At 41.0% G+C, this 13741-nt stretch overlaps 1 protein-coding gene across 10 annotated transcripts in view; it reads right to left on the reverse strand.

The window, feature by feature from the left end:
* Positions 1-13741, reverse strand: part of LMO7 (LIM domain 7) — a 131208-nt gene that overhangs the window by 75294 nt on the left and 42173 nt on the right. The window lies entirely within an intron of this gene.

Raw genomic sequence — 13741 nt, forward strand, 5'->3', positions numbered from 1 at the left:
TGTATTCAGCTTTGCTGCTTCCTTAGTTATGGGGTTTTCTCTCCTTCACATTCCTCCCCTTTCTCCTCTCCCCCCCCCCACACCCCCCAGCCCAATATATGACAAAATACAGGTGCCGTGTCTTACAGCACCCACGTGCTGCACCTGCCACAGATCAACTGCCTAGCAGGAGCAAGGTTAAAATTTTTCTTCATATTACTGGATTAAAAAAAGATTATGCAATTTGCAATCTTTCCACTTCATAAACAATGGGCAAGAAATTCCTTCTCGTTAATGTGGAATGCTATCAACAACAAAAGAATTTGCCCTCTCGCGCACTTCTCCGTTTGGTTGAAAGCCACAGGAAAAGGTACACAAAGTTACTTAATTCATAAGCTAATACAGCCATGTCATTCAAAGCTTTTGCTGTTAAGGTACTATGGTAGAGTTCCACAGTACGATTGCAGTGTGATATAGTATTTTTTTTTAATATACCCACTGTACATAAAAGCAGTTCAATCATTTACAAAAAAAAAAAAAAAAAAAAAAAACACAGGAGTATCAGCTGCTTCTCATACTTAGAAAAAAAAATCCCCACAGCTTTCTGTTTTGAAGGTCCCTCAGATTTGAGTATTTCTTATCAGTCTATAAACATGCTTTCATTCAAGGAAAATGTTTGCAGAAGGTATTTCCCATGGAGGCTGAGGGCTGGGTTTCACATCCCCGAGCATCCCTGGAAAGCGCTTTGCGCCCGAAGCCCAAGGTGTGGCAGGGGCTGTCAACTGGGCATGCAGGGAGGACTGGCGGAGGGCACTGCACCACCGACCTTGCTGTAGCTGGTGATACACGAGCTCCCGGGACAGGCAGGTGGCTGCCAGCGCAAGCAGCCACCTTCGAGCATCCTGCTGCGGGGCAGCCCAGGCAGGGGCCTTTGCTCTTCCTCTCCGTGCAACGCACCTACGCAGTTGGATGTGACATTTTACCCGATGAATATTCAAGTGTCACATTAGTACTTCAAAGCCTTGAGGACTTGAAAAAAAATGTAGAGTTAAACCAAGGATTTGGGGGATGGGGGAAGGCACTGGTTGCAGCCTCACAACCTCATTCCTAGAAGGAGGGAAACTGCACAGCATTTGGTTGGGCAGGAGGTAATATGGGGGGGGGGGGGGAGGAGTACCACTATACGGTCTGAATTCAGGGAAGTAACAGCAACCAGCAGGTAAAGGAAAGGAAGAAAGCTGCACAGTAGATACAAAGAAATAGAAGAAATGAGTGGTTGCAAGGTAATAAACACAAGTGACACCAGTATCAGCCAAGGGAGAATGCTCTGATTGGCCTGATCTGTCACCAAAACTTACGGGTCATGTCAACTGAGCTGCAGAGAGTGATCACGTTGTGCAGATAAACAAGACAGACGAGTCAGAGTAAGAAAAAGGGATTCTGCCTACACCCTAAGTATAATCAAAACAAAACAGAGCACTTGTTCATCAGTGGCAGTTCAGCTGTATCAAACTGCATACAAGAGAACCAACTTTGAAGGTGTTGCAGCAATTAAGTCCAAACCTTCTGATAAATAGCACACTTGACACAATGCATGAGAATGTCATCACTAACATAAGCCAAGATCCTCAGAAATGCTGTAGCTTAGAAATAGATTGGGGGGGAGGGGGGGAACATAGCTAGTCATAGCACTCAGAGTACAGGAGAGTTCAGAGTAGGGTTCAAATTCACTCTCTCTCCAGTTCCTGAACCAGCAGATTGATCATGCCTGCCATGTCCTAGGTGTCCAGCTGTCTCAGCTGCAGGATCTCTTCCAGTTTGGGCCTGGAATTCAGCCCAGTACACCAAGCAAACTTACCCAAAAGGCTATTGCTCAAATTCATACATCACTATAAAAGGTTACATACAAATCAGCACCTGTAAATCCTGCCCTCATGGCATTATTCTTGACCATCCCCTAATCATTACCATAAATCACCAAAGCTACAAGTCTCAAAATAGCTAGGAACCATTTTAAACTCTAACAGAATAATGAAGCTGAAAATGAATTTTAAGTAGTACCACAAAAATAAGTGGAAAAAAATGACAAGCTGTCAACCTTACAATTAGATTTACCATTAGAAATGTGAACAGGAACAGTGTTCAGTGATTAACATGCTCAAATATAGAAACTATCATGCTATTCCTCTTACCAAGCTACTTCTTGGAACATAACTGTACTTTAAAGCTAATGACTGCTACCATTCAGCTTCAAAATGCATACTGCAATCCTCATTTCATCATACTCTGCAAACAGGATTCTTCTAAAAATTCAGAACTCAATTAACAGCATGGAGAAGCACAATACACCATGTCTCTCTCCTGGTGGCTACAAGTTACCTACACAGTGTATTTGAGAAAAAAGGATTTTGGGTACATATCTGTAATACCACCACTGTTACCCAGGTGTTCCCAACTTAAGAAAGATTCAAAGATTCAAACCAGCATAGTTGCAGAGGAAAAAAAAAAAAAAAAAAAAAAAAAAAAAAGAGGAATCTGTATGAGGAGAGAACAGGAGACCCTGGCTTGGTTATGCAGATGAAGAAAAGTATGAGAGGCAATACTGATCCCCTCTATGAGCACAAGGGAAATAAAACTGAAGGGGGGAGAAGAGCTGCCTAGTCCAGGAGCAATGGGACGCAAGAAGACATGGTCAAACTGATAAAATACATGCCCTGCTTACACATATGGTTTCTAACCATTAAGAGCAAGGTTCTGAACAGACTAACAGGAATAACGGGACAAAGTTAACTAGATGTTTTTAACACAGTTTGATCAATCCACATCCTTAAGGAGCTGACCCTGGAATTAGCATCATACAATTACACATCTTAAATCATAACAAAAATAAAGCCTGAAGTGTTAACCACAGAGTGCAAATGCAATTCATTTTTTGTATGCTTTTATGGATTTGAGGGAGGGGTGGAGAGACTGGGAGGGGAATCACGTCCCTCTCTGAATAAATGTATGAGGAAACAGTAAAGCATTTCAGACGCTCCAAGCACGACTCCAGTTTCACGCAAGCCGTACTGATTTACATTAAATGCACACCACAGAACGCTGACTAGTTAGAGCTATTTCCATGCAGCTTTTCATTTTCGCCTGAAACTCAAGCGCAAACCGCACCCAAGAAACACAGCAAAGCAGCAACAAGAGAGAGACCAAACTTGCCTGCTCGTGACCTGCTTCCCACTGCACTTCAATGCTGCCCGCTGGGAGGAATGACAAGCATGCCTGTAGACATGCACTTGCCTTTCTGGCCCCTCCTGGGAATCACTCTTCCTGCTGCTGCTAAGGCATCCCCTCTGCAAACAGGGTCCCGAACATGAAAAGCTGGCATGCCAATATTAAGGCAAGACCCGGAGAGCCAGCAACAGCCTCCCTGGGAACCTCCTAGGGGATTCAGGGCTCCCTCTCACATCCTAGCAATGCAGGCTGGTCTCCTTTTCCTCTCTTTCTAAAGAGTCTTTTCTGAATTGCGACCTCCTCAGTTTGTCTCACTGGACCTCAGTCTTTCTTCTGCTTCCAGGCAAGGGGCAGTGCAGGAGCTCTGCAGCTCCAGGAGTTAAATGGGGTGGCAAAAGCAAGGGTGTCAGATGAAACATGTTTTGGGTTGCTTGTTCACACCCGTGTCTGCCAGACCGCAAAGGAGGAAGATGACAGTCATGGCATGGAAAGCACAAGAACAAGGACATCTTCCAAATAAATAAATAAAATATATAACACAACAAAAAATTGGGCATCGCTATTGGCAGTGGTGCTGCACTGTGACAAGGAAGATAAACACACAGGACTAGTGAGATTTTGGAGGAGGGAGGAGAAGGTACACAGGTTCCTCAACACCTAAGATGGAGGAGGAGATCGGGGGGGGGGGGGAGGGGACCAAGACACTTCTAAAATGGAAGAAAATAACATGAGCAATAGGAAAATGATGGAAAACAACAGATGCAAAAAGGGAGCAAGAAAAGGTGACCTTAAACATGAAAAAACTGAGAAAGGAAAGAATACATAAAAAAATTAAAATATAGAATTAAAAAAAAAAAACAGAGCATGAAGTATAGAGCAATTAAAAGAGGTCTCCATATAAGAGTATGGAACCATTGTTTTATTTGGATTGTTTATGTGCAACAAAAGATTACACTAGAGTCAAGCCTGCATATGTAATCTGCAATTTAATTAAGTTGTTCAATTATCATGATTATCAGGGTGGGGCAGGAACATTAATTTAAACAAATGTAACAAATACATTTGCTTTCTTTAGGGTGCAATTGTGCTGTGTGGCAAGTCTTAGTTAACTGTTTCTTTGAAGCTCTACACATGCACCAAGACACATTGAGATGCTATAGGAATGGAAGTTAACGGTGCATCTTTCCCAATTCAACTGGTATCTGGAAAAAAAGACAAAATTCAATAAACATATCTGGCAGGTTGTTTTGCTTTGTTTTTCTCCCAGGCTGCCTAGGCCAATAAATGACGATGGTCCTCCACATTAGGCTGCCTACTACTTCCATTTAAATACCTACCATTTCAGCTAATTTTAACAGTAATCATGTAAAGAAAGATGGTTTCCCTCCCTTCCTTTTGGAGAAAGGAAGGGAGCAGAACTTCATAAGGACCGTGATGCAGATTTTCACTGAAGTATTACAGCATCACCCAGATAGTGCCTTTCAATTTACAGGCTACCCCCCCCCCAAAAAAAAAAAAAAAAAAAGCCACACAGTACCTACAGTGCCTAGCAACAAAACTACTGACATTTTGGGAAGAAAGACTGATGCATTTGTTCTCCCCCCTCCCCCCCCCAATTCTAAATATCTTCTGAATGGCTCATACTTAACAGCCTTGCTTCTTAATACTGTAATTTTAAGGATATTTGGAGTAATTTAACCTTGGCCATATGAAAATGCTACATCTCTTTCAGCTCCTGAGGAATCCTCCTTATTCACACTCACGTTCCCTCAAGTAACGGCACATTCCCACGACAGATGGGGGTATTTTAGAAAGAATAAAGCAATTTTCACACACTCAGCGTGACACCAACCATTAAAGCCTGCTGAAATCAGTCTAACACTGAATTTAGCGCAGCCTGTTGCAACAGCGCCAGGGAAGAGCTGCGTGTACTCGAAGGCAGCGGGAGGGAAGCAGCCCAGGAGAGGGCCCATTTAAGGAGCCGGGCAGCTCCTGCCTGTTCATCAGAGTCACCTTCTCCCATCAGCGGCAACGGGTGCAGGGGCCACAGAGCCAAGGGACCAGCGCCGCGGCGTGACCGCGGGCAGCTGCTGGGTACTGAAGCCCGTGAGAACAACATGGTGCACGGGAAGGTCTTCCCCGCACATCGCTTCTCAGCTCCAGGCAGCGCTCAGTGTTGTGGTTAAGGGCCAGCAGAAGACCTGCCCTGCAGGGTTCTCCTCCCCGCCTGGGATCTCCTGTAAAGATGAGCTCCACAGTGCGACTCCCACGGGCATAACAGAATTAAGAAAAAGGTAAAACAAAAACAAACAAAAAACAAACCCTACACCTTTTTAAATTTTTTTTTTTTTTTTTTTTTTAGTGAAGCCAGGGTTATGAAGTTCAAGGTGCCTGGCATAGAACAGGACCAACTGTCCTCAAAGGCTTGAAATCTTGCCCAGGCCCCCGTCTTTATCGCACTGTGGTGTAAACTTCACTAAGATAACAGAGCTGCATGTAACAGCAACGGCGTACCAAGCGAGCGCCGCCGCATCGATAAGAGAGGAAGGAACAAGCTGTAAGTGGCAGGTGCCCTTCGGGGGAAGGTACCTACAGGTAAGCTGCAAGTGAGAAGGGCAGGAGCAACCGCGCTTTGACAGCCTGGGCAGACCAGCCTCTTCCCCCAGAGCAGTGCTCTGCGCAGTTCAGAGCTTGGTCCCCTTTCGGGCTGCACAACAGGAATTAAACTAATTCCCTCACAGACACTGTAAAGTAAGTACGCGCTCAGAAAGCCAGTACAGACCTTTATTTCTTGGGCTATTTCCTTGTTTAGACAAGCCTCAGCTTTCCCACCAGTTATTCACATTCCAGCCCAAGAAAATCAAGTGATGTGCTTTTTCACTCTCAACAGACTTTGCAAGCTAAGTGTGTAAAATACTCTAACGCCAAGTTACCCCACTACACAGAACTGGAATGACAGTAATCCACTTAAAGTTGAAACCCCCCCCCCCCCCCCAAGCCTAATGAGTAATAAAAAAATCAGCAAAGAACTCTTGTTCTTGAAACGGAAAGTTTTGGCAGAGCTCACCTTTTTTTTTTTGGGGGGGGGGGGAATTTGTATACATATTTTTTTTTCTTTTCCTCTCCATTTTGCTCACACAGGTTAACAGTTCAGTATGGATAAAACTTAGCCCCTCCAGCTGCATGCTCAAATCCACTTAGTCCCCAATTCTAGACTACAATTTAGTACTTCATTTTTCTTTACGGAAAACTGAGGTGTGCTCTAACTTTGCTTCCTTCAGCAGCCCCACACAGATCTTCTGTTTTCTGGAAGGAGCAGCAAGCAACTTCCTTTAACTCCGTTGCCCTGCCAGGGCTTATCCCACGATGTAGAGCCGAACTCCTCACGCGCCCAGATCATTGAGCAGGTTTGGAGGTCACCTGCATTTCCGTCCCCCTCAGCTCTTGCACTGGGGCCAAGCTCCCTCCCGTCCATCCCCGTTCTCGTGCCCCACACAAAGCAGCTTGGTCGTTGCAGCACAACTGTTCCGTGACCATGTTAAGTAGCATTTAATGCTGCCTTTGTATTTATTAGCTCTTCTACACACATCACCAGAGGAGGGCAATTCAGTGTGGGCACATGGGTGCGGAGGTGTACATACAGGTGTTGAAAGACACGGTATGAGTCTTGTCCCGAACACAGAAGTGAGTTGTACAGCTACACATCTCCAGCGCTGACAATGTCGAAAGTCATCACGCCTGCAACTAATGTCTTTTTTTTTGGGGGGGGGGGGGGGGGGGGATTGCCATGAATTTTAAATATCACACCACCAACTACAAAAAATCTGATAAGCCAGAGAAAAGCACTGCAGTGTCCAGCTAACAAAGATTTAACACAGAAATACTGACTACTGCATTTCCTTGGCAAAAGCAGGAGAAATCAAGTAGGTGTCACAACCGTAATTTAAGGTGTGTGCCTTTTCTACACAGTGGCCATTTTTTTCCAGCCAGGAAGGAACATTTCTTTACAAACACAGAAACAGTCATCAGTTATTTAAGGAAATAAATAAATAAAAAAAGCATACAAGTGACAGATTGCACCACAGACTACAGCTGATTGAGTTGATAAATGGGAATATTCTGCAGCTTATTTGGCAACCATACTTACAAAATCTTACTAAGGGCTAGTAAGTTGGAGGAAAAGTCATACTTTTGGAGCTTTAGTTTAGGGTAGAAGGAGGAATGAAAAATTTCCATATTAAAAAAATCCCTGATGTCAATCATTACTTTTTCAGTTAGATTACTGTAATTTTTATTTTGATTATCATTTTGACATCTCTTTGCAGTAACTCTTCAGAAGCGTCAGTTTGAAATGTATGATCTCGTCTAAAACATCCCCCAAATACTATTTTTGTTTCACATAGAGGTCAAATATACCCAGCACTTACTATCCCAAGACAGGAGACCAGGGCTAGAAGCTGAGCTGTTAGTTCTTGGGGTGCACTCAGGGGTCTGCGCACATGCAATTTCTTCCCAGCGTCTCTTAGATACATTTCATATCACCGCCTATTGAAAAACTGTCAGTTTAATGCAGCAGCTGAGTTTTACTCTGCCTGATAGAAACCTTGAGCAGCTACTAAAAATGTCACAAAGAGTTTGCATCAACCTACTCTTTTCCCACACCCTACATTTCAAAGTGTTTAGGCAGCAACAAAAAACAATTAAAGGAAATTCATAGCTAAGGCCGAAACATACCATACATTTTCAAGGAGAAGGGCACAAAAACATTAGTAAACCTCTGCAGTGATTACATACTCCCACTATCAGGCATTGAAAAAACTATATAACAATGTCGTCGCTAACTATTAATAACCATACTTCCTTTCCAGCATATAACTCTTAATGGTCTAACAAACATGTTTTCATACAAGCCACATTCTTATTTCCAGGAGACAGCAGAAAGAGCTCAAGAACTGATTTATGGTTCCACATATATGATTATCAAATCCTGCATCATTCCTAGATGTCATCTATTGATTTATCCTTTACGTTCTCAGAACTCACTTCAAACTCTTGGGGTTTTGCAGCACGGTCTATGAGAGAATAGGACCGAGACGCAAAATTTCATGTTTGCCCTGACTTACCAGTTGACCTCAAGAAAAGTAATTTAAACTCTTCTGTTTGTGCTTTGCTTTCTTCAGCTGTAGAGATAAAATAAAGACCTATTTTCTGAGTACTTTAAAATGTTTAATATATACATAGATTTTAAACATTTAAAAAGCTTTAAATCTTAATTTAAATTCTCAAGGATAGTGAGCAGATTTCTGCAGTGTTTCATAATTGAAAAACAAAAAAAGGTCATATTCTCTGCCTTTTTTTTTTTTTTTTAATTGGGTATTTTCATGCCATGGTTTAAGTGCTTATCATTCTCCCAAATTTGAAGCAAGATCTGCTTAGCAGTCTGAAGTAATGGCAGTTTAAACTTTTGAATTTTACTGAAAAGCTACACTGAAAATAAACATGTTAATATTTGATTGCCTTTTTCATAGTACTGACAAAAATCTCCCTAGGATTCAATAAATGAATAATTTTACGCACTGTTTGGTGGTTATATTGCAAATGCTATGCAAGCTGAAAGATCTTTTCTCAGACTAACATATGTCTTTTACATCCAGGAAACTTGTTTCAGCACTTCAGCTGGACCACTGATCAAAGAAAAAGTTTCCCCTCCCACATAATTTTACTTGTCAGAACAAAAGTAGATACTTAAGGCAGTAACAGTCAAGTAGAAGTCCTCATCTATTTAAACACTTTAAGAATCTGAAGATATTGTGGCACTAACTTAAAACAGTGCAATAAACATACCACTACATAATAAAATGCACCTCAGCATTTAAAAAAAAAATTATACCATTTGCCATAGGAGACCAGTTTCCGGCTAAGCACAATATCAGGCTGGAGTACTAGGGGGAAAAAACGAAAAGTCAAAAAAGAAGCATGAGGAATACAGTATCTCAATCTGTTTAAATATTGTAAAATATTATTACTTAGAATTACACTGTCCTTCCTTGCAATTAGTTTACTCATTAAAACCCTCTTGCTTTCCACCAGAAAAACAAAACCAACACTTCACTGGAGGCATTATGTTACCTGCAGCATAAAAAGAATATTAAATGAAGAAAATAACCGCTATTATAAAGAGGCAAACAAACTCATTTTTTTATCATTTGAAATGATCCTGAGCCTGCAGAAAATTTATAGGGTGCCTATAAAGGAAAGCGCATACGATGAGAAGTGGGGTGAAGTGCACAAAATACGTGCAGCATTGTTCACTTTCACTTTCTTCCTATTCTTAAGTTTTAGGCATATTGAAGTTGTTTAAAAAAAAAAATAATCACAAGAAACAATAGTTGCTTTTGTAAAAGCAAAATCTGCATTTGCGGAAGTAAAGATTATGTCAAGTAACTAGAAGTCTTCAGAGAAAGGGATGTGCATCATCTTGGGTCTTGCCCTGTAACAGGCAATACCATACACGGACAAATCAGCTTCTTGGTGAAAACACATCAGATTTCACACTTAGCAGAAGTGCTGCATAAACACTCGCCCTTGACCTCCAAATTTACAATCCAAAGGCAAAAATCAAAATCACAGGACATGTCTCAGCCATGAAGGAAATGGAAGGCAGGACTCGAGGCAGAGTTCACTGCTCCCCTAGCTATTACGTGGGCTGGGACTTGTCAGAAAGGCTTCTGAAAACTTCCAAAGAAAAAGTCATGCTTCAAATCGCTCTTCATTATGCTTTCCTCAGCATTTCTAACCCTCTCATCACTGCAAAAAGCAGCATTAGACAAGGAAATTAGACAGAGCAAATCCTCAAATGGTTGTTAGCTCATTAGTCAGCTCTCAACCAAAATTTGAGGCTGGCCATTTTGTGTGAGAGTTTTTGGATAATATTAGTCTGAGCTATCTGTTTTTCCTGGTGTTTGTTAGCAAAGCAAGGCCAACAGCACTAGTTTTTTTTTATATATAATTTATTTCATGTTTGCATATTTGTCTTCATTTTCCATGAGGAATAGAGAAAAAGGCGAGGGGGCACTTCTCCGTTACTCACTTTCTCACTCCACACAAATTGCTGTTAGCATTACTAATACTGATCTAGCCCTTTCTAGTCCTATTCACAGATCAGAAGTTGGAAGAGATTTTAAAAGTCACAAAATATTAAGAACAACCTCCCCCCCCCCAAAAAAAAACACTACAAAGAGGTAAGAAAAAAAAATAAACATCTCACAGATAAATGAGAAGAATACTGCCTATGGAACTGGATAAACAAGAAAGAAGACTACATAACAAAAACACAAGATGACAGAAAGCATGAATCAGTATAAAGGTTGTACTAAACATCAGGAGTTGGACACTAGGAGAAAATAAATGCAGTCAGGATTTTCAGCAGGAAGGAATGATTCCAAAGCACTTTTGAAGCAGAGCTGCTTGGGGGGGGGGGGGGGGCGGACATTTTTATTTAAAAAGTGTCATATTAATATATTACCATCAGATTTTAAAGTTTTCTAAATGAAAGACTTAACTAATTCAAATCTGAATTATCTAGAGTGAGCTTTGTGGCCAAGTCCTAAATAAAACATGCAAAATTTAGACTGAGTTGTACAGCTTCTACCAAAACGATGTTTAAAAACATCCAGTAGAAAACTGAAATTTGACATCTGAATGCCAGTCTCCTACCAGAAAGTGTATCAAGAAAACTTTCCCACATAAGATATTTGGCCAGCTATATTTGATGACAGAAGATAAGGATGTGCCACGGTGGATCCATGTTCTGCAAAGTTTTAGGCAAAAAGGCTCAGAAAAGTAATTTTAGTGGTAGCATTTTACCTTCTCCACCCTCTCTGCTTTTTTTAGTATTTTTCTTGTTTCTCCCTTCTTACCTTTATCATCTACTTTATTGGTTTACATATTAACATACATCTGTATGCTAATAATCTCCATTGTAAAGAGGCTCTCCTTCACCTTGTGTTGGCTATCTTGGTACAAGTGGAATTAATACCTTCTGATATATTAAATAAGTTATATTATATAGTGCTGCTATAGTAGAATTCATTAAAGGAGAGATGGAAAGATAGTTGAATATGGAATTGTCAGAAGGACATGTTGGGCCTAAATGAACCAAGAAAGTAAGTGGTTTGGGAAAAAAACCCAACAAACTATTAAGAGGGTTAGGGTACTTTTTACCCTAGATGATCCCCAATTTCCTTGTTAAAATCCCGGTATATAGTTTTCTGAATGTGTACAGTCTAACTTAAGATAGCCTATATATGAACAGTCTTATGCTCTTGTATGAAAAGCAAACAAAAGCTTACTAAAAATGTGCCAAAGCTGAGGAACTTCTTGTGAATAAGATGTTTTGTGCTAATTTTCATCCAGTACTCAAACTGGGAGAACTGGAAGGGAATAGCAACAGCTCTGCATGAACAAAATGAATGACCAGTTAATAAAGAATAAATAAATAAAATCTAAAACATAGAATAATAATGGTATTTTATTTTAAATCCTATTAGCCCAATAGCTGCCTTCTCTATCCTGTGGTTTGACCATAGCCCTCAGGCCTTCAGTGTGACAGTAAGTTTCCCAGCCACAGAGCAGAGCTGAACTTCCACCTTATTACCAGGATTCACAGAGACACACACGGTCTTAAAAAAGAGCCACATCAGGAAGTGGAAGGTAGGGTTCCCGCAATCCACTACTCCCCACCAGAGACATTGACTCTTATTCTGAATTTACTGTCTGTCAAATGGAAACTTCTATTTATTAGAACTTTGCCTTGCTACTAGGCATACATTCGGTTCTTTTGAGCAACAAACTGTTCTGATGTCAAGGTTGCATATACACTGTACAAAACTCATTCAACTTCCCACTGTCTCAGGGTTTCTTAGGACTTCCACCCCAATGTATGATTCTACATTCGCTTTCAGCCAACTGAGTCACAAATGTGAGATTCCTCAAGGAGAAAGATACTGCAGCCAACAACGCATCTCTTAAAATGCCTGGTAGAGCCTCATTGGAAGATCTGTTGTCAGTCTGTAAGGTTCCCTTCTCTTCTCACTAGATGCAAACCATTTTACATGCTGGGATTCAGCTAAAAGGCAGGGAGCCCCCATTTATGGAGATCTGGCCTTTCTTTGGGTTTGCTTCTGCAAAGCACTGATTACTTCCATCTCCCCTGAGAACTCAAAGCAAAAAAAAAAAAAAAAAAAAAAAAAAAAAAAAAAATTCTGTAACTTTTGATTTACTTCATTTCATGAGACTGCAATATTTGCCTCAGTCTTTCTCTTTTTGACCATTTTACTACTAAAATGTGAGCACTATATGAAAGAAAACAGTCAAGCTTTAAAAAGCAACATAATAAAAAGCATACAGATAGAAATAATGTGATTGTCCTCCATTACTACTACTACTAATAAGCTTTTAGGGGAAAAAAATCATTTATTCTAGAGAAAATATTTGAAATTTTCCCCCCGTTAGTAGAAACTTGGGAAGAACACCTGGCAAGGGGAATAACAAAAAGAAGGAAACATTCAGAAACCTGAGAAGGTCACTTAGCCCATAAAATCAGAAAGGATGCAATGTAGGAGTAGGGATTGCTCTTTAACGCACCTCAGAAATGTTGAAAAGTCTGACATTGCCTTTCAGTACCTGAGGGCAGCTGTATCGCTCTGGGAGATAGAGCACATCATTTAATTTGCGATTGTCTAGATATAGCTTGAGCTGTTCCAGAACAAGTATAATCAGGATTTCCTCCATTACAGAAACAAAGCAATTGGGATAAAAATCTACCTAACAAGATCTATCAGTGTAGGAGAGGTTTTTTGGTTTGTTTGAGCATATCTCCAAGATATAGGTCTATCTCATTTAAATATGGACTAGAAGCAGATTTTTAAGGCAGGCTGCACACTCGCTATCTTTGACAGCTAAATTCCAGCCTCCACAGTTCTGACTTTTCATTACACCTACGATGTCCTGCTGAAACAACAAAGGACTAGGAATGGCTGCTTTGTACCCACTTTGCCTTCCTACCTTGCTGCACTAGGAAAAATATTATGGACTTCTCAAAAAAGCTGTGGATCTTACCAAGTAAAACTTGGAAAGAGAAGCAGAAGTCAATTCTGCATTTCCCAGAAATTATTTCAGTGGAAAGTTTTTATACAAATAGCATTCTCTCACCTTAGATGTAGTAATGCTAGGGAAAGCATTAACTCGGGCTATTAATCAAGCATTCAAGTATCTCCCCTTCAGTGTCCCTCTAGTTAAAAGAAAAAAGAAAAAACTCACTCATGTCTGAGCTCCCTTCAGGAAACCTAGAACTGCACTGTCTCTGAAACCTGTCGTCTCTTGTTAAAAATCAACTTGGAGCAAGTCTCGTTGCTCCACAACTACAGCTGGAATTGGTCCTTTGTACCCTGAGGCCTGCACACCCTGTTGCTCAGGGAGCCTGCTCAGGAACTGCACCAGCACTTCCTTGGTGGCTCACCCCGGGTGAGCGGTGGCA

The sequence above is a fragment of the Rhea pennata genome, chromosome 1 (assembly GCF_028389875.1).
Source record: "Rhea pennata isolate bPtePen1 chromosome 1, bPtePen1.pri, whole genome shotgun sequence".
In the NCBI taxonomy this organism is placed as follows: domain Eukaryota; kingdom Metazoa; phylum Chordata; class Aves; order Rheiformes; family Rheidae; genus Rhea; species Rhea pennata.